This window comes from Cavia porcellus, unplaced genomic scaffold, assembly GCF_034190915.1.
Source record: "Cavia porcellus strain 051 isolate PalLab524CR breed Dunkin Hartley unplaced genomic scaffold, mCavPor4.1 scaffold_17, whole genome shotgun sequence".
Taxonomy (NCBI): Eukaryota; Metazoa; Chordata; class Mammalia; order Rodentia; family Caviidae; genus Cavia; species Cavia porcellus.
The window spans coordinates 17407331-17426780 of NW_026947500.1; the positions used below are offsets into that span (position 1 = coordinate 17407331).

The following is a 19450-nucleotide window of genomic DNA, read 5'->3' on the forward strand; positions in this document are numbered from 1 at the left end:
AAGAATGTTGGTTCCAAATCAGTCTTCAAAAATGAGCTCCATATAAGTAAATATCATGTTTAGTTGGATTTATTCCATAAAAGGTTGCATTTGGTAAACAGCATAACACGATTAAGTTAAAATTAGGGAGGAAATCAGATGCAGAAAACACTCAGGTAGCAAGTCAAGCAAAAGTGTAAACTGTTCTTTACAAAACTATGTGTACCCGGGCTGCCCACCTTAGGCTCAAACCCCCTGCTAGGACTCTTTACCCTGTCGGCCTGAAGTATAGACGGGCGGACTCACTGCCGTCTCAGAGATGGACCATCCACAGGTGGTCCTGCGCCTGCCTGCTTGGGATTTTTACAGCATTTCATCATGAACATTTAAGGCCGTCCCCGGCTGCCTCCACATGGCCACAGCTACCTCCATTCTCTGACCTTTCCTCCACATCCTCTGCATTTCTTACACACTCATGTACGTGTGTACACAACCAAAGACCCTGGGGAAACATTTACACAAACAGAACCCTTGTGCACAGATAGTATCACAAGAGATCTGACACTCTGAGTGGATAAGCTGTCTTTTGTGACAGTTGATTTTTTATGCCACGCCTTCTGGTCTGAGTGTGGAGGTGCCAAAATGTGTTCTGTGCCCTCCCCTCCTGGAGACTCTGAGGGCAGCACACTCTCCAGCACAGCTGCCAAACCAGCCCAGAAACCCAGCAGAGGAGTCTTTCCTCCGATATTGGCAAACCTCTGAAGAAAACCAGTTTGCAAAATCCCAACTGAATGACCAAATGCAGGTGTTCAGTGCTTGCACTCGCATTTGACAGTTAGAAAGGAGAGTGGGCCACTTTCCACGGCTGCCCTTGACGTCGTCTTCCTGATCATGCTCCTCTCGGCCTCGTCTGTTTCTAACTGAACTGCTTGGGCTTTCCTCATTGGCTTAGAGGCACAGGCTTTGCTAATCACTGTTCTCACAAAAGTTGGATGTAATCTACTGCCTTTTCCTGGGCTTTTCACTTTGCTTATGGCTTTCTTTTGCTCTCCATGGTTTTGAACTGCAGTCCCCTCCTCACCTGTGGCCACTGGTTTGTTCCGGCTGAAGGTCACGTGTGAGCGCTAATCTCAGCGACTTCTGCACGCACCATCTTTATCTCTAAAGCAGAGATTTTACTCCAGCAGCCTGCTTAGCTGCTTTCCTATAGGCAGGGACTCCGGGATCTGAGGTCAGTGCATTCATGTCCCTGCCGTCCCAGCAGCCTTCACGGCAACCAGAGTGGACACATGGGGCAGGCAGTTCCTTCTGCTCAGAAGTTGCCAAGGGCCGGGCTGGGCATGGCCACATCACCTCCCCTCTGTTCCTGCTGGCCGAAGCTCAGCCACACACTCCTGCTCAGATGCAAGGGCTGCTGGGAAATATCATCATCCTACGTCCCCCAAAAAGATAGGACTTAATCGGATGAACATGAGGCCTTTCTCTTGCAGAGCTTCAGGCTCTGTTTCTTGCTTAGGAAACTCTTGCCCACCTTCAGAAAGGTTTCTCTGTTCCCTTTGATTTTTCTTATTGGTAGGTGATCAGGAAGTCTTCTGTGTAATCTACCTGGAGGTTGTTTCTGAGAGTACTATAAAGCTCTCAGTGGGTAACCACTTACCCGGAAACCTTCCCCTGCTCTTCTGACAGAGCTCTTCATCAAACAAAGTTTATATAACTATCAACATGAACTTTCTTCTATTCCTTTGTGTGCTTACCATTCCCAAATCAATGCCATCCTGGTTAAATCTCTGTCTTTGTGGTGTGTCCCTGGATGTTTTCATCTGTGACATGAATTTCCTGGCTACGTCTTTACTGCAGAGGTTGTTGGTGATACTTGATTTGTGTCAGGAAACCAGTGCAGAGTGGCTCTGCCCTGTGGTCCTGCAGAGGATGCTGCCTGAGTTGCTGATAGGAAAAGCCATAGGCAGTTCACCCGGGAACTCTGCCGGGTAACAGCCGAGGGGAGATCTCGAAGGGCAGAGCATCACTTCCAGGGGGTGTGGGTCACTTCCCGGATGGGTCCCTGGGTCACTGCAATGTAAGCTGCCCCCAACCCTGTGCCACACACGTGTCCAGACACCTTCACTGCTCTGCAGATGCTCAACCCCGCCAGAACCTCAAATGCTGCCGGCATGGTGCAGAGACCAACTCCGTGCAGACCAGGCCCCCTCCCTGGACAGAAGTGAGAGGAGGCCAAGGCTGTGTGGAATCTTTTCTGCCTTCAGGCTTTATCTAAGGCCCCCTGATTAGTGCAGAGCTCCAGACGATTAATGAGCAAACCACTAAAGGCCACCGAGAGAGACGGCGTCAGAGGCCACCCCGTGAAGCCTCCTACAGAGCGTCCAGCTGGCCAGGGCTAGAGCTGCGCGTCATTCTGGGGCAGCAGGGACCCACGCTGCCTTTGTCCACTGGAGTCCACAGAGTGACCAGGCGGGGGCGGGCAGCACAGAGGTCCTGGGAAGGCCAAGTAAACAGATGTGGTTCCTCACCCGGAAAACTCTGTGGGGTAGCTGTTGACCCACTTGGGACTGTCCTTTGTCCACGCAGGGTGAGCACGCTGAACAGGCCTGCTGTGGAGTTCTGTGTTAGGCAGTGTCTGCGGACACAATGCTTGACAGTGGCAAATGAGGCGCCACACTGACAAAGCCCCTCTTGTCACTCTCAGGGTGAGGGAGGTGGACATCCTTGAGGGGTAAGAGGTTCCAGAGCACAAGAGAGGCCGTGCCTGGTGCTCAGCAAGTGGGATCCTGGCGCTGAAATGTCCCGACTCCCTCCCAAACCACCAGCCCGCCTCACATCCCAGCAGAGGATGGGTCTTGCCCCACCAGCAAACACTTAACAACACCCAGCATCTGTACAATCCTGAGGTTGCCACACTGAGCCAGGAAGGATATAGGGCATGCAACTAAATTCCAACCGAGAGAGCAACGCTTTTAAATGCATGTGCTTCTCGTGCCTATTTTTTGGCAGAACTTGTCTTGAGAGCTCACAGCATCGATAACAGACATGACGCTCCTGGCGGAAGACCTGGCCAAGGGTTTGTTATCATTCACACTTCAGTTTTCACAGATTAAAATTTCCATGGGAGTCTCTCCTCGGCAGGAACAAGTCCTAGAGTTGAGGCAGCCATTCAGGGCCAGCTTACTAACACCTGATTGCAAATGCTGCCTGCCCTTGAAGCAAATGCTTGTTATATCCCTAACGCAGTAACCTGTCAGCATTTCACTCAGGCAATTCACAAATAAATAAGTCTCCAGATCCTTTATACTAGTTCAGTGAAATGTATGAAAAACTTGCAGATGAAGGTATTCTACTATATTAAAGATGAATTCAATGACCACATACAGAACAATGATTTTAATATGTGATACAATGTTCACACATGCACATCTCTTTGGCCACCTACTGACCATGACAGTGGCTCACCTGTGAACTTTCTATTTGCTCATTTTCACAAGGGCTCACATAGCTGCCACACTCCACAGGAATGTCCAGCCCCGAGACCTCCCCAGAGTCGGAGAGGCCCTGGTTCTCCTTGTGTTCTCTCATACGCATGTTGGGCCTTTGACCAATCCACAAGTGGGCCCCTAGAGTGGTTAAATACACTGCCGCACCAGGAAGTAGGGAAGACCAGTTGCCCCAAGAAGACACCCAAAACTGCCCTCTCGAGTCCAGTAAAGCAATTGCAGAAATGCAAGGAAACGATGTAGGAACTGCAGTTTTGCACTCAAAGTGCCAACTTGGGGAATTTTTCCTACAGTAAACTCAGGATGGCCCATCAGTGAGCTTTGGCGGATAAAGCCATGAATTTAGAGCACTAGGTGATCCCCGCCCAGAGTGGGTCCCCCAGGAACCTTGGGCCTGGGAGTAGGGTGGGAGCCAGGGCTGATTCGGAGTCTGCACATCTGCCCCTGTATGGTAAATGCCCCTCGGGCCAGATGGCCAGACCTCCTGTACCGTGCACTCAGTTCTAAAAACAGAGAGGTTCCCAGCGTGAGGGCACGAGGAGGTCATGGGGAGTCTTAGCACCGGGCCAAACAAACATTTGAGAAACCTGAGCCTTTGGCCCCACAAAGGAAATGGGAATGGAAGATACCATTGCTTATTTAAATAATCGTCACACAGAGGCATTATCCTGTGTCCTATATTTAGATTCCAAGGGGCAGAGCCAGTTTCACAGGGTGATAGTGCTAGAAGAAAGATTTCATCTTAAACTAGGATTATTTTAAAAATACACTAAAGATTCATCCCAGGGAACCCTAAACAGATCCTGCTTTCTGAGACTGTGACCCAGAGATTTTGAGATGTCATGATTTAATTCCCAGCTTTCTTGGAGCATAATTTTTTCTATTCTAATCACTCGCTTAAGATAACAGTGCTTTTCATGTCCTCACTACTCTTTCTGGCATTTTTCATGACCAGTCCCATATTGGTGTCATCTCACATGCCCAGGCCCTGCAGGGGCACAGAAATGCATGGACAGTGTGTTGTGTTCTGGCTCCTTGCTCTGAGGGCCTTGGCCCCAGCCAGATGTAAACCATTTTCTACACCTTCGTGCATCGTTTGCTTCCTGTACTGTTACGGCTTATAGCTACGTGTCCTTCCGGTCACCTAAAGGTGGGGCTTTTTGAAGGTGGACAAATCTAGGGTTTGTGAATGCAGATTAAGGGTGTCGTAACTAAATTACTGATTGGTTTAATGTAGTTCTGCACGTGGATAACAGAAGGTCCACACTGGGTGTAAGGGGTACCAACCAAAAGGCTTGGAGCTGGGACAACAGGGAAAGACGCTCACTGCTGCTGCTCGCCGTTCTGTTGCCTCCCCCGCCCACTTTGCCACCACCTGTCTCCTCTGCAGTGCTACCTCTGCCTGCCACCCTGCCTTACAACTGACCACGGAATGAAACCTTTACAACCTCCGGCCAAAATAAACCTTTCCTCTTTCCACTTGTGGGTGTTGGGTATTTTGTCCCAGCTGTGACAAAAGTAACTAAGACATGTGTTTATCACTATCTCCTATCAGTATTCACTTTACCAGACGAAATTTTCTACAGGATTCAAATTTTAGTGGGAGGGCTGGGGATTTAGCTCAATGGCATAAGCGCCTGCCTTGAAAGCTCAAGGTCATGAGTTTGATCCCCAGTACCAATAAAAGAAAATTCTAATAAGAATCTTATGCCTAACAATCAGATGGGAAAATTACTGTCATATCAACTTTTCTTTTTCATTATTATGACAGTTTAGTTATCTTTTATTATGATAGTTTAGTTTTTATTCATTATTATGATAGCTTGGTTATGATTTAATTTTTTTATTCCAAAAGTCAAAGCTCAGGTATTAGAAAGTTTCCTGCATTTCACAGCTTAATGACAATACACTAAAATCAATCCCTACTGGACATAGTGGGGCACTCCTGTAATTTCACCAACTCATAAGACTAAAGCAGGAAGATGGCAAGTTCAAGACCAGCCTGGGCAACTTAGCAAGACCTTCCTTGCCAAAAAATTTTTAAAAGGCTGCAGGTATAGCTCAGCAGTAGAGTGCCATTGGCTCACTCCCTAGCACTGCTATCAAATCAAATCACAGGAATAGTGGTATAACCAATCAACTATGTTATCCAAAAACCTGATTCTAAAAAAAAAGCCCCTGATGTCTATAGGAAAATACAGTCTAATAGACAATACCCTTTAGCTATGGGTTATAAGGACTCTAGAAACTAAAATTAAAATAAATAACAACTCTCAAAAGCTTCAACCTGGATCAGATGTTAACCATTTCATCTGCCTGATGGACTTAGACTAGGCCAGACTGAGCTCCTTCCTTCCACTTGGGCCACGAGAAACCCATAGCACCATCACCAGCGCAACTGGGACTCTTGCCTCTCACCCCCACTGTCAGGCACAAATTTGCAACATAAAAGGACGTCTCACCAAGCATGAATTCCTGTGCATCCGTCTCCTTGGCATCAAGCCAGTCAGCACCCGCTCTCCTGTAACCTGCACTTTCACCTTTGTTCCCTGAGAGGAAGATGATGCTTGCATTGGCCTGAGACAGATAACCACAGTCCTGAAGTTCTGAACACTCTCCTCTCAGAGATATGAACTAAGACTCACTTCCAGGCCTGGCCACCAACCACAGCACCTCACCATGATCCTCTGATTACTGTCAGATGTCACAGGAGACACAAACAGGGATCTAGCCACACATCAGCCCAATGGACTGTTAATCACCTTGGACAAGATCTCTGTGCTGCTAATCATGCAGCCATCACTTTGCACTGGGGTTCCCAACCCCTTTGCCCTTTTTGATACTAGATTTAAAAGATGCCTTCCTCTACTTGCAAATTACTCCCATAAGCCCCTTCCGCTGGGAAGGTCTGAGATAAAAGGCCAAGTTAACTTGGACTTGATTTCCACAGGGTTTAAAAACTCTCCCACTGTGTTCAGAGAGGCTCCAACAATAGATTTGGCGAAGCCACCAGCACTTTTTCTCCAAGGTTTCTCTGTCCCTTCTAGCTCCATCATGGTCCCCTGAGCCAACAGCGTAGATTCAATCTGCTAAAATACACCTCTTCTGCCAGTAAAGCCTATTCAAGGTCTCTGAGCTGGCAATGCTGCCATGACTGACCTCCATCTATGTTGCCTCAGTCTTTTGTCACCCAAAACCTGCTGACATACTTGCTTGGCCTAAAAAATGCCTTATTCTGCCTTCAATTAGATCCTATTAGCCGGCCCCTCTTTGCAATTGACCTAGGCTCAACCTCCCAGAGGTTCAAAACCTTGTTCCCTTTTTTAAAAAGCATTTCTAATTCATGATACTTTCAAGATGCCTGCTGGAAAGACACAAAAGCTTTGCTGCAGTGTCTGGCAGAAACTTGTTACAAGAAAAAAATTCTGCAAATTTCTTGGAGCTGCTGGCTGTGGACCCTTGAGTTCACAATAATGATGTTTATTCATACTGTCAGTCCCCAGGATCACCCCGTGGCCTACCTGTGCAAATACTTGGATCTGATCACCAAGGGCTGCTTCGCCACTTCCCCTCCATGCTCTAACAGCCACTTCTGATCAAGAAAGGTGACAAGCTCACCTTAGACCAAGGCCTGACTGTCCAGGTGCCACATGCTGTACTGGGATAAACTGTTCTAAAAAAGTGGATTCCCTGACAGATGCTGAGTATACCCTGTTTATGGATGGAAGGAACTCTGCTGGAATGAACTCTGATGGGCTAGATATGCTGTGGTCACCTTAAACAAAACTACATTGGCCAAAACTCCCCCGCAGAGATGACCTGCATAGCAAACTGCTTTCTCCTGCTGTTTGGAAACCTGCCACCAGTGATGCAGTTTTCCAGTCCAGAGGCCTACAGCCCCTCCAGGGATCAGACTGACCAAAACATCAACCCCAGCCACCAGACCTACTCCCCCTGGTCCCCAGTATGTTCTGTAAACTCAAAGCCACTGCACTAAAAACTCAAACCACTGCACTGGCACCATATTCCTGCAGCCAGCTCAGGCTTCACTGACCCCAACCTCCCAATCCCTACCCATATTGAGAAGACAATAAAAGTCCGTAGGCTCCTACTGTAAAAAAGCTTCCCTATATATGGCCTACCCTTCATCATTGGCAGCAACAATGGGCCTGCATCTGTAGCAGAATTAACTCAAAAACTAGATTAAAGAAAGCTACATACAGCATACAGAACACAAAGCTCAAGAAAAGGTAAAAAAACAGCTTGCAATTCACACATATGTATCTAAAGTGCATATTTTGTACCTCTACAAGTTTCAGAAACCCAGCCTTAGATCTGCTGAAAAATTTACGTAGACAGCTCCTCCAAGGCTCACTCTGAAGAGATAGTGCACTCAAAGCCCTGCTCTGTTCACTCTGGGTGCTGACCAGTCCACACATGACTGGAGCCTGAGGACATCTCTCACGGGATTGTTCCATGTGTATTCCCCTTGATTTTTGTGTCTTTTCAGGTTGTTGCCCCAGTCATTGCTTCCCTGCCCCTGCACCCCAGCTAGCTGTGTTTTTCTGCCTTAAACTTTATGGACAGTTGCACCAAGATAATAAAACAATCAATCAAACACTTGACCAAGATTCAGTAAATGTCAGGCACATTGGACACTCTCCTAGATCAGATTAAGTCTCTCACTCTCTTGTCAGAGTAATATTACAGAAAAGATAGGCCTAAATTATGTCTCTTCCTAAAAATGACTTGGGGGAAAACTTTGTCATAAGGCAATCTTGGGGAGTCTGGCTAGGGCTCATCAAAGATCACTGCCAACTCTATGTTACCGCTTCTAGTTGGGCCTTGCCTCAGAAGATCACAGTAACATGCCCAGCAAAGATTTACTGGGGAAACAAAAAGAGGAGGGAAATATAACAGAAAATGTGCCCCTTCTCATCCAGGATACTTCAGTTTGTTAGTTGCCCAGGTAACAGTCCCTGTTCCAGTTCCAGCTGCTTCTGCCTTTTAGAAACAGCTGGTCACTGTGATGCACAGCTGGTCACTATGATGCACGTTGTATAAACCAGCCCCCAACTGACGAGCCATTCTGCTGCTGTACTTCCTGCCTGCTTGTTTCATATAAGCCCTAGCCCTAGAGATCAGGGCCTGATATTCTGGGAATGATCCCCATCAGTGCCCATGGATATAAATAAACCTGCCTCTAATCCTGGGTATCATTTCAGTGTTTCTACTTGTCATTGCATTGGCACATGCCTGTAATCCCAGCATTTGAAAGGCTGAGGCAGGAAGATCCCCATGAGTGTGAGGTCAGCCTGAGCTACACAGTGAGACCCTGTCTCAAAAACTCAAATCACATCACATCAAATCAAATCCATCCATGGTCTCTGCCTTTTGCCTACATCTGTTTTAGTGTGGCACTGAGCTGAGCTTGGATGTAACCTTTATTACCTATATCATAATCAAAATGAACCTTTTCTGTAGGTGCTTCCCCACCCTGGGCTCCACTGATTCACCAGAATTCTGCCTCATGTAATTCTTTTTAATTTCACCCTGAGACAACCCATCCTCACAATGTCAGTGCTCTCCTTAGGAAAACCTCTTGTTAAGACAGCACACTGTGATGATACGTGCATACCCATGTTGACAGCAGCACAATTCACAATAGCTAAGCTGTGGAAATGGCCTAGATGCCCATGTACGGGGGAATGAGGAAAGAAACCGTGATAGATGTATACATGATGGAATAGTATTCAGCCATAAAGCAAGACATTATTCTGTCATTTCCAAAAAAAAAAAAAAAATGGATGGAACCAGAGACTATTGCACTGAATGAGATAAGCCAGGAACAGGAAGTTGAATACCATATTTTCTCCTATATAAACAATCTAAAACCAATTTAATAAATATGAGAAACTATAGGAAACTAAGACTTTTAGAGATGGAAAAGGGGGGTGTGAAAGGAGAAAGGAGAAGAGGAAAATGGGAAGGAAAATAATCAAATCATGTTACACACATGCACCAAAAACAATCTGGTTATGCTGCAGCACTGATGTACACCAATAAAACAGTCTTTCATTGGTCTAACATAGTTACTATCTGGCTCTTCACAGGATATCAACCAATTACTTTTTGAAGCCCTGGTGTACGTAACAAGCCCGATTTTCTCCCTCTTGTCCCTCAGACCTGTTCCCTATGTCCTGGCAGAGGTCAAAGCCTGGTGTCCAGTTCCCCCAGTTGCAGATGCCCATTTAGAATTCACGATACGCCCTCCAATTCCGTAGCCAGGGCAGGGAGAGAGTGTGGTGGCACTGAGGCTCTTCTACAGATTCCCGCCTCCCTGTTCCATCTTTGGTTCCAAACATGTTAGAGATTTTTTTTCATGACATCTATAATGATGCCTTCTGGAAATGCATTTCTTTTATTTACGAAATGTCTTTCAGGGAATACCAAGCCCAAATGGAGTCCAAATACCACTGTTCCTCTTGTAGAGAAATTCCATGTGACTCTGGGAGTCACAGTGTTTACTCTTCAGATTTGGTCCTGAAAGTACAGAAGCAACAGAAAGAGGGTTTTTCTTCTGCACATATGATCAGGCTTCCCTGGGGCAGGTTGTAACCTGGGGCCCCCTCTGCACTGAGCAGAGAGCCCCAGAAAGAGACTCACAAGTCTTCACCAGCACTGAAATCACTCAGTTCAGTTTAGGTAGCCCACTGTGTATCATGGATGTTACTCTGATTAACCCTGGTTCTTCTCAGGGTAAGGAGACTGAGAGAGACCAGAAGGAAGGAGACACAGGAAGGAAGGAAAGCAGCGTTCACTCCTCCCACCAATAAGGGGTCTTGCATGCAAAAACATTTGAATAAGCAATGTATCGAGAGTGAGTTTCTCAGGGAACTCACAGAGTCCAGAGGAAATTGGGAGAGGCCGGCTCAGAGACAGAGCAGGAGAGGTCAGGACCCAGCATCTCTGCATCGCTGATTGAGGGCCCCTGGCAGGACTTTCCCCAGGAGCCAGCCTGGACTTTGAGCCCCACCCTCGCTCCTGAAAGCAGGCAGCAGCAAACTGCCTGGAGTTTGTGCATTGCGGTAACAAGGGGTGACTCCGTGAGTGAGGAATGTGGGCTGCAGGACACAATCAAACCACCTCCAGGACCACGCCACAGCGGTAACACCCCAGACTTCACCCGAACCATGAAATACGCGATTCTTAATCAGCAACTAAGACTGGGGTTCGCTGGAGTTTGCATTATTTCTCTACCCTTGTATAACAAACGTCTACAAACTCCCACTTATTATCTCACAGCCTGCGGGGGCAGGATTCGGGCTCATTGTGGCTGGATCTTCTTTGCCCAGGGCCTCACAGGCCTGTGATCAAGGTCCAGCGTGCCTGGGTCTCACATGAGGCTCAGGTCCTCTTCTAATGTCTCATGGCTGCCAGCAGAATTCAGCTCCCACCCTCACAGTCCAGGGCCCCGCTGTGCTCCCTGAGGAGCCCTGCATTCCCCGCAGGGCTGCCACAGACACCAAGCCACAGGGACACGGAGCACCTCCAAAGCTCCCAGCACAGCTGCTGCCCAGGTGCAGCCGTGAGCACACACAGCCACCAGTCAGCCCTGACAAGAGTGTCACCACTGCGGTTAAAACAAACTGTGAGGTTATGCCACAAATTCTGTAAGTTCTTGGAACAAAACTGTTAACATCCATAGGACTGGATCAATTGTGCATGTTAGTGTCTGGTGACCTGAGGAACTCCTGAAGATAACTATGTAAAATAACAACCTTAGTTCTGTTCCTACCACCTTGTCTTGAAGGCCTGTATTGTCAGTGTTTTGGGCTCTTTGATATTATTACTTATTTGTCTTTTTTGTTTCCATCTCCATCTATTGCTGATGATAATTGTTAAGCCAGTATATTAAATATACTCAGAGAAAAGAAACCCCACAGAATGGGAAAGAATTATAGCCAGTAACCCCTCTGACAAAGGACTTATATCAAAAATATATAAAGAACTGAAAGAAGTTCAAAACCCCCAAATTCAAAGACCCTCTCCAAAAGTGGGCATCTGAGATGAACACACAGTTCTCAGATAAAGATATACAAATGGCAAATAAATACATGAAGAAATGTTCACCATCACTGGTCATTTGAGAAATGCAATTAAAACAGCATCGAGATTTCAGCTCACCCCGGAAAGAATAGCTGCCATCAAGAAATCAACTGATAACAAATGTTGGCGAGGCTGCGGGGGAAAAGGAACACTGCTCCACTGCTGGTGGGAGTGTAGACTGGCGCAGCCACTATGGATATCACTATGGAGATTTCTCAGAAGACTGGGATTGGAAGTTCCACTCAACCCAGCTATTCCTACTGGGTATTTTCCCAAAAAACCTGAAGAGGTCATGTCACATGGGTGCTCATGTGCACCCATGTTCATAACAGCACAGTTTGTAATAGCTAAATCTTGGAAACAACCAAGATGCCCATCAATTGCAGAGTGGATGAAAAAAACATGGTATTTTATACAATGGAATATTACTCAGCTATAAAAAGGATGATCTTGAGGCCTTCATAGGTAAAAAGAGACAACTTGAGACTATCCTCATTAGTGAAATAAACAAGAATCATATTTTAAAATATCACATTGGGTCTGTACTGTAAAAAAGTAATAAGAACTGTAGAAGTAATAAACCCAAAATGTGTAATTGCTATTGCAAAAAGAGGAAAAGAAAGTGCTCTAAAGGATATAACTGCATGTATGTTTAAGAGTGTAAGATAGATAACCATATTACTAAGTTTTTGTTGGATCATTGAGCAGAACTGTTTGCAGTCTCACTGTTAGAATGTCCACTTTGTATGCTTTAATTTTATAACTTGAACAACTATTTCTAAGACGATAGTATGTAATTTATCAACTAGTAATTTCTTAGTGTTTATTTTTTTAATTCTGTATTGTTGCTACCCTTTTTTTCTGTTTTGCTTTTTTTCTCTTTAAATAAAATTTTAAAAAATATTTAAATAATTAAATTAAATATACTTGGAGCAACACTCAGATTGCTGATTGGCCTGGCCAGGCTGATGCATAAATTTAGGCACCTCACATCTAATGTGGTTTTTCTTCCTCCGATGCTTTTTGCACCCTGACTCATACACCTTTCCCAAGATATTCCCAGCATAAACCAGCATTCTCTTACAGTCTGTTTGGTACATGTGTATCCCAGCTTTTATGACTGCAAAGAAGCCACCCAAAAGAGCAGCTTTAAAGCAGAACAGCCATGAACAGTATCACCCTTCCTGACCCTATGGCTTGACTAAGTTCAACTAGGCAGGGGTTTGCCCACTCACAGTTCTCACCCTGGTCTCCCGCCCAGTGACAGCCAGATAGCAGCTGTGGCTCAGACCATGTTTGAGATGCCCAACAAGATTCTTCACTCTTATATCCGGCTCCTGGGCTGGAAACTCACTCTCCTGGGAGCTGTGACCAGGGGCCCCTTAACAGTTCCTCCAGGGGTGGTTTCTCATGACAAGCCCAGGGTAGGAGGACTTCTTACAAGGCAGCGGGAGGTCCCCAGGGCAAGGGTCCCAAGAGAAACAGGCCCAGCTGTGTGGCTTCTACCAGCCAGGCCGCATCACAGAGCCTCAGCCAGACTGAAGGGGAGGCTCCACCAGGCTCTGTAGATTGGCGTTAAACTACTGTGGGGTTTGACTACCGGCCCCTCAGATCAGATAGAACTGTGGCTCTGTCCTCCTCCAGGACCATTGACTCTGGCCAGGAAGGACACTACAGCATTTTCAGAAAACAGGACAGGGGTGCTGCCAACCAACAGCCTTGTGGCATGGGTGTGATAAACGGGGAAAGAACAAGGAAGTCTCCCCTCTTCTTCAGAGGAGGAGCCCATCCCTCACCACTGCCTTTGGACACTCTCTCTAGCTAGTTCCTTTAGGTCTTCAGCTTTCCAACATCGACTCACACCAAACTCTGCAGCGAGTTCCAGGCCTTCAAACTTTGCCCTCATCCTCTGACTCTCCAGGGCACAGGGGCCATTCTGCATCCTTCCACACTGACCCAACAGGCAGCCATTGTAAGCCTACCTGGTAAATCCTTCAGTGGACCCTGGGAGTCACGCGAAAAGCCTAGGAGAACAGAGAAGTGTGAGGTTGGAGGATGGCCTCTGGGGCTCTCAATGCCTCCTGAGTGAACTCACTCAGACTCCCCTCCAAACATCCCAGGAGAAAAGTTCAAGCAAGCAGTCTTTGTGACAGTCACTGAGAAAGCCTGGGTCCTGAATGCTTTGCCTCATAAACAGGAGTGCTGCCCATGTAGCTATGTCCACCTCCATCCTTAAATTTAGGAGGATGCTTGAAGGGATTTCCCTCATGAAAAACCACCCAGCATATCCTGATCAGCATTGTCTCACAAAGATTTAGAGTCTTTTGATTTTTTTTTTTTTTGTTATTGTTTTGTTTTTGTTTGTCTTTCTGAGACAGTGTTTCACTATGCAGTTTAGGCTGGCCTTGAACTTCCTTTGCAACCCAGGCTGGCCTCAAAATCACAGCAATCCTCCTGCTTCGGCCTCCCAAGTGCTGGGACTACAGACATGCACCATCATGCCTGGCTGGTGTTAGAATCTTTCAATGGTTTGTTTTGACCTATTTCCTCCAAATGATTTTTTCCCTCAACAGACACCCTCGAAATTGCCCAAAAGAAAATCCAGGTCATTCCTGCTGCTTTGTGAAATTAAAGGAAGCTGTTCATAGGTTCCAAGAGCTACCTTTTCTAAGGATCTGGGGAACTGTGACCCAGATACCAGCCACGGCGCACATCGGGCCAGACTGGGGTGACACATCTGGAGGATGGTGTGCTAGTGCCCTCAGGGTTTTTTTTTCCAGCTGGCTTTGAGGACTGGCTTTGATCCACAATCTACAAAGTGACATTTTTGTAAACCAAACCATGCATTGATTTCCATGATAAAATCAGAAATTCTTTCCCATGGAAAACAGTTAACCACAAGTTATAACAAAAATTAGACTTTAAAATGTTGTTACTTTAGAAGGAAAATTATAATTTCCCCAGGAAACTGGCCAAAAATAAATCACAAAGTGCACATACTGTATTAAAAGTTTAGGAAACCTGTCAGAAATTACAATTAGTTGGGCAAAATCCACAGGAGGGTAGAGAGCTTCTGTTGTGACACTCTCAACTTCTAGCTATTTCTTTTAAAAGAGTTTTTATTGCCAAGCATGGTGGCACATGCCTGTAATCCCAGCACTCAAGAGGCTGCAGCAAGAGGATTGCTGCAAGTTTGCGGGCTGCCTGGGCTATGAAATGAGTTTAAGGCCAGCCTGAACTGCACAGTGAGACCCTGTCTCAAAAAAATTAAAAATAAAAAAGGGTTACCGTTTGAGTGTGATCTTTTCATTGTTTGCTGTATTTAATAGTATTTCCCTTGTGAAAATTTTGTCATATTTTTCTTTCACTAAAATTGTTTTGATAGGGTTTTCTTTTCTGTGTAAGTATAGATACATTTACATAGAACCAAGTTGCAACATTGAATCAGGAAGAATTTTAACATGGCTTATGGGAAAGAAGTCCCTTCACAGGGCCCTTGGTGGGCAGTGACCAGCACTCACCTGAACACATTCTGGGGAAGATGTGAACCACACCGCAAGATGGTCCATGGCGTGGGCTGGAGCTGGCTTCCTTCACATGGGATGGATGACATTTCCTGCCCTGAGCTGGTGTCTCTCATCCCAGACTGACACCACACAAGGGCAAACTTGCACACAAACCCGTTCGCTCTGCTTCTCCTGCTCAATAGGATCGCTCTGCCATCTGTGTGGGGAGAAAGCTGTCAGAGAGCAAAGCCAAACCACCCTGCCCATGAGCCCGTGCAGCCATGGAGAGCAGGAAGAGGATCAAGAAGCCAAACTGCACCTTCCTGTGAGCCCACAGTGTAGGAGCTGGGTGAAAGAACAACCAGCCCCCACCCGTTCACAGCCCTGGGAGCAACTGGCTGATTCGCAGAAGTAAAAAAAACAGATAAATAAATAACTTAATGCTTACATTGTTTGACTGACATTGCAGGCCTGAAACTGATAGTCTGAGCATCTATTTGGAGAACAACAATATGCATTATAATGATTGTCGGGAATTTCCTTCTGTCTTGTTTTTAAAATCCAATATTTTGGACTAGAGATATAGCTCAGTGGCACAAGTACCTACCTGGCAAGTGAGAGGTCATGAATTCAATCCTCAGTACAAAAAAAAAAATCCAATGTTTCATTCTGCTTTATTGTTTTGTTTTATTCCTGAATCTGGTAACCTGAGCAACTATTTTGGAGAAAACAATATGCAATGTAACAACCCCTGTTAAATTCCAATTGTCTTGTCTTGAAAACCTATATGGTTGTTGTTTTGCTTTTGTTCTTGTTGATTTTTTTGGTTTGTTTGCTTACTGATTTTTCTGGAATTTTTTTCTTTTCATTTTAAAACAGAGAAAAACAGATGCCTCCCATCCATGCGGCATTTCCCCAGTTTCTCTCACAGATCTTCACAGTTTCCCAGGAAACACACTGGCACACATTCCCATGGGGCCCTGAGGAACTTAAGGCCATCCTCAGTCCCCCAAAGATGACACATCACAGCAGAGTTCAAGGGACTATTGCACGTCTGCTTCTGGGGAAAAACGCTGATATTGATAAAGCCGAGCACATGCCAGCACAGGTTCCCCTGGCACCAACAAGCAGTGGAAAGAACACAGCATGTGCTTTCTCGCCAGGCTGCTTTGGTTGTGCTGGGAAAAGGGTACCATGGACTGTTCCTGAAAGAAAAAATTTAGATTCTTCTGCCAGTAAGAGCAAGGCTGAAGCAGAGCTTGTGCCCTGCACAGTGAGAATTTTCCCTGCTCGACGCAGATCAGCTCTGACTCCACGGCCTCCACTGCACGGTTTTCCTGAAGTAGCCAGGAGAAGCTGCTGGGATTCGCTGGTGCCACTCATTTCTTCTTACCTTGGTGATGGAACTGTTCATTGCCAGGCGTCACGGTTTACAGCTGGATGCCCCCACCCCAGTCCCTCCACCTCCTGGGCAGGAATTTGGCAGGCGACTACAACAGGGCTTGGGGCTGACTTGCGCCCAGGCAGTGGGGACCCACAGAAAGAGGCTGCTCACTGGGGCTGTGGTCACCCCTGCTCCTCCCCCTCTCTGCTTCCTATCTGCCACGTAGCTCTCCTCCACCACGCATGCGCATTGTGAAATGATCGCCACAATAAAACAGACACAGCCCTCGCCACACGTTGGTGCCACTGTGTGCACACATGGGGGGACTCTTAACCTCAAATATGCAATATGTTATTGTTAAGTAGTCATGTCCGGCCCACAGAATTTATTTATCTCAGAACTGAAAACTTGTACTACGTGACCAACATCTGTCCATTTCTGCCTTGCCTTAGCCACTGGTCACCATCATCCCACTCTCTGCTTCCAGAAATTAAGTTTCTAGATTCCATCTATGTGGCATGCTGCAGTATTGTCTTCCTATGTCTGCCTCAGCTTAGCATAGAACCTTCTAGGTTCATGCATGTTGTTACAACCGGCAGAATTTCCTTCTTCTCATGGGTAAATAATATTCTGCCACGAACATTTGCCACATTTCCTTTATCCGTTCAGCTGCTGACGTACAGTTAAGCTGCTGACACATGCTGAGATTGATTTCTTATCTTACCTCTTGTGAACAGTGCTGCAGTGAAAAAGTGCAAACATTCCCTAGGGGATCCCAAAAGACTTCAGGCAGCCAAAGCATCCCAAGGAAGAAAGAACAGAACTAGAAGCGTCAGACTGCCTGATTTCAAACTATACTCAATTAGGAAGCTATGTAATCAGATCAGCACTGTACTGGCATAAAACCAGACATACAAACCAACAGAAAGCCCCGAAATAAACCCACAAGTAAACAGTCAACTAAACTTCAACAAAGATGCCAAACGCAACGTGGAGAAAGGACAGCTCTTCAATAAATGGTGCTGGTACAAGCAAAAGTAATGCTTCTGACTGAGACAAGGTTTCTCTGTGGAAGCACACTTCTTTTTTTTTTTGTCTTTTTCATTTTTTATTGGTACCGGGGATCGAACTCACGACCGCCTGCTTGCAAGGCAGGTGCTTATGCCGCTGAGCTAAATCCTCAGCCCGGAAGCACACTTCTTGACAAGTACTGGTCTGCTTCACTGGTCTTCACACTGAATTTTCCTCTTTGCAAACTCTACTTTTTTTTTTTTTTTTTGAAAAGTGGCCCGTTGTGTTTCTTGGGGTGCCCAGAGGTACTTTTGCAGAGCAGGAGGGAGAAGTGTCCTGCTGGGCCACCACCATTGGCACCGGGAGGCTGGAGGCTCGAGCAGGCAGAGTGTGAGTTCTGCACGGCAGAGCTGCCGTGCCCTGCATGGAGACACTCAGGACCAGCGGCGCTCAGAGGGTGCACCCCGGACCAGCAGCTTCGGCACCCCTGGGAACGTGACACAGAGATCCAAATACATGGTAAATGTTTAATACTTTTAAATGATTGTAATAAAAGACATTGTCATTAGTGCCCTTCAGGTTCTCTCCCTGATGTTAAATACACGCGTCCCACCCTCTGGCCACTTTCTGGGGCAGTTCTGGAAGTCTTCTTTCGTGTCTTTCAAGGTGTGCCTAAAACATGGTGAAAGTGTTCCCAGGGCGTCCAGCCGGTCAGGGCAGGCTCAGGAAACACCGTCGTGTCTTCATCCACCTTACCCACCGCGCCTGAGGCCATGGAAGTTCTGACTCTTCCAAAAGCAAAATGATCAGGAAACGTAAACCTGCTGAACCGACTCAGGTCGTCAAGGCAGCAGCGACAGGGCAACAAAAGATGCTCACGAAAGGATTCCCAGAACCACTTCACACAGCGACCACAACAATGGGAAGAGTGTGTTCAAAGCAAGGAGTGTCTTGAGGTGAATTAATGGCAACATATATTTTACTGTCATAAAGCTTAATATGCAAGCACATCTCATATTTTTTGATCACGTCTCATAGGTGCACACAGTCCCCCTTCTTAAACCTGCTGATTCAGAAGCCCTGGGTGCGTTGGAAAGCCCTGGCGGGGTGTACGTGTGGGTGCGCATATGCGTCTGTCTGTCTGTCTGTCTTAGGTTTGAGAACCATAACCACAGCCCCACACAGAGGTTTTGTGGCCCTGTAATTTCCCATGCTGCCTTGGCTCGGATGAATACACCATAGGAGGTCACATGCAGAAAGGCAGTCTGGTTAAATCTGAAGAACAGAGACTAAATAGACTCAACAGTGACTCTCGGGGGCCTGGCGCTGTGTGGGGGGTACCCACAGCCTTGCTCGGGGTCGGGGTCCAGGGCCCAGGGTCTCACAGCCTTGGGGTCCTGCACAGAGCAAGGCCCGTGGGCCTGAGCCTCAGCTCACCCCCTCGGGCTCTGTCTCTGAGCCGGGGAACGCACAGCTCTCGGCGGGTCTCAGAGGGCTGAAGCTCAGCTCGCTCTATTTCACCCAGGCCCTTCGGATTCAAGTCCTTACAGACTGATTTGCTTTCACTGTTGAAGAGCCAACCTCCTCCAAAGAGGTTTGAAAGAAACCCGCTGGCCTGGAGCTTTCTGAAATGCGTTTCTCATGCTGTTTGTGGGGGGCGCTGTTCTCATGCCTGGTTCCAAACCCATGCGCGACCTTGTCCTCCCTGCCTGGGGACAGCACTTTCCAGAGGGACCGAAAGGACCCCGAGAGAGGCAGTCAGGGCCAGGCTCTGCCCAGGGTCACTCCCTGGCGGTCAGTGCTCTGTTACCACCCAGGCTTCAGACCTTGCTGACCTCGTTAACCTGGCTGTGTGTCAGGAGGCAAGCTTGGACTTGCTAAGCAACGTGCAGCACACAGGGTGCCACCACCAAGAGCCCCAAGTAGCAGGGCACAACTCCTGTGCTCCATCCCTG

The 19450-nt window shown here is 46.9% G+C and overlaps 1 protein-coding gene across 5 annotated transcripts in view; it reads right to left on the reverse strand.

Moving 5' to 3' along the window:
* The window catches only part of LOC111758019 (endogenous retrovirus group K member 113 Gag polyprotein-like), a 39613-nt gene that overhangs the window by 3482 nt on the left and 16681 nt on the right, over positions 1 to 19450 (reverse strand). For 4 of the 5 annotated variants that reach the window (XR_010040043.1, XM_063227271.1, XM_063227272.1 and 1 more), the window contains exons 2-3: positions 15116 to 15317; positions 13577 to 13618 (exon numbers count right to left, since the gene is read on the reverse strand). The gene's annotated coding sequence lies outside the window, so the exon portion shown is untranslated. The remainder of the gene's footprint in view (positions 1 to 13576; positions 13619 to 15115; positions 15318 to 19450) is intronic. The other variant, XM_063227274.1, reaches the window with a different exon arrangement.